This window comes from Laccaria bicolor, genomic scaffold (assembly GCF_000143565.1).
Source record: "Laccaria bicolor S238N-H82 LACBIscaffold_9 genomic scaffold, whole genome shotgun sequence".
NCBI lineage: Eukaryota > Fungi > Basidiomycota > Agaricomycetes > Agaricales > Hydnangiaceae > Laccaria > Laccaria bicolor.
Window position 1 is genome coordinate 142,144 of NW_001889880.1, and position 2,378 is coordinate 144,521.

Genomic DNA, 2,378 nt, shown 5'->3' on the forward strand with positions numbered 1-2,378 from the left:
CTCCCTCGGCTCGCCCTTGCCCGTGTCCATTCACGCTCGTCTTCGTTTGTGGGCATTGACAACACGCTCGTGCGTGGGCGGTGGATGTTGTTGTGTGGGTGTTTTCGTGGGCGGTGGGCGTTTTCGTGTGGGCGGTGGACGTTTTGCGTGGGCGGTGGACGTTATCGTCGTGGGTGGTGTCCGTTTTTCGTGGGCGGCGGACATTGTTTTGTGGGCGGGGGACGTTTTTCGTGGGCAGTGGGTGGGTGGCGGACGTCGTCTTCGTGGGCGGGGGACGTCGTTGGTGGGCAGTGGGCGTTGGACGTCATTGGTGGTGGCCGTTGTTCATGGGCGGTTGACATCGTTGGTGGTGGGCGTTGTTCATGGGCGGTGGACATCATTTTCGTGGGCAGGGACGTCGTTTGCGGTCGCTGGACGTCCGTGGGCGGTCGTTTTTGTGGGCGCTGGTCGTCGTTGGCGTGGGGTCATTGACGTTGGTGGGCGCTCGTTTTCGTTGGTGGGCGCTTGTGGTGGTGGGCACTTGTTGACGTTGGTGTGGTGTGTTGGTGGGCTGTTCATGCAGTACTTTACAGTGCCCCACCCATTCCTGCAGGAATCCACAGGAATCCACAGGAATGGCACCGGAATCCACATGAATCCGCAGGAATGGCACCGGAATCCACAGGAATCTGGAGGAATGGCACCGGAATCTGCAGGAATCCACAGGAATGGGACCAGAATATGACCCATACAACACCTTTCCTTTTTGCTAGATACATTTACACTAATATGCACTTATTCACACTGACTTAAAGGGCATGAATACTTTCTTATAACATTTATATATTTCAAATTTTATATATTGAAACTCAAATATACATCTAATTTACTATTTTCTAAGTTAAATGAAGGGGCAGGAAGAGAAGGGTGGAGGGGGAGAGGAAGGAAGGAAGGGAGGGAAGGAAGGGAGGGAGGAAGAAAGGGAAGGAAGGGAGGGAGGAAGAAAGGGAAGGAAGAAGGAAGGGAGGAAGGAAGGGAGGGAGGGAGGGAGGGAGGAAGGAAGGAAGGAAGGGAGGAAGGAAGGGAGGAGGGAGGGAAGGGAGGGAGGGAGGAAGGAAGGGAGGAAGGGAGGGAGGAAGGGAGGGAGGGAGGCAGGAAGGAAGGAAGGGAGGGAAGGGACAGGGAGTGGTGTGGGGGTGTGATAATAAAGGGGAAGGGGGTAGTGCTGGGCCTTGTCGTCCATCGACGTCGTCATCCTGTGTCGTTGCTTGGTCGTCGTTGCATTGTCGTCGTTGTGTGGTCGTCGTCGCGTTGTCGTCGTTGCGTGGATGTCGTCATGTGCCGTCGTTGTAGTTGTGGATGTTGTCGTGTGGACGACATCGCATTGTCGTTGTTGTGTGGTCGTTGTCACGTGGTTGTTGTTGTGTTGTTGTTGTTGTGTTGTTGTTGTTAGTGTTTGGAAGTCCGGTCTCGTGACTGGAAAAAGACCGTAACCAGACCGGACCAAGACCGCAAAAGACCGGACCTGCGGTTACGGTCTTTTATTTTTGAAATGTAAAGACCGCAAAAAAACCGGTTAACGTGAACCGGTCTTGACCAGTTTGGACCGGTCTTTTGTAGCCCCTTAAATACCCTTTAAAACGCACCCAAGAACGTACGATTTGGTAAAAAAACGAGAGAGATATGAATTAAAATGTAAATTACTTTTGGGAATAATAGATGTACCAGACTTATTTTATAGAAGCACCAATTCCTAACGGTATTTAACGTTCTTGGGCTCGTTTTGAAGCTATTAGAGATGTTAATAAATTTACCGATTCATAATTTTTAAATATTGGCCTAAAGACCGGTCATAAACCGGTTAAAACCGATGCAGACCGAAACCGGTCTATAGACCGCAAAAAACCGCGGTCTGCGGTCTTTTTGCGGTCCGGTCTGGTCTTTTGACTTCTGGGGAAAAGGCAGACCGGTTACGGTTACGGTTAACGCCCCTGGGCATCAAAAAACCGGACTGAACCGGACTTTCAAACACTAGTTGTTGTTGTCGCGTTGTCATTGTCGTGTGTCGTCGTCGTAGCCGTGGACGTTGTTGTTGTCGTGGGCATCGTTGCCATCGTGCCGTGGGGGGCTTGTTTGATTTGTGACGTGGTGTTGCGGCGTTCACGTGGTCGTCGTGGATGGTGGTGGATGCCGTCTGGATGGTGGTGGGTGCTCGTGCATAGCGGTGGTGTTGTTGTTGTCATCTGTTTGGTTGCCACGTCACTGGCAGTGGTTGTCGCTGTTCGTCGCTTGGTGGTCGTCGCCATTGTGGGGTCATGTGGGGTTGTCGTCGTCGTCGTGGGTGGCGTGGCATCGTCGGTTTATCGTGACTGTCGTGGGGGTGGGGAAGAGGATGGGTG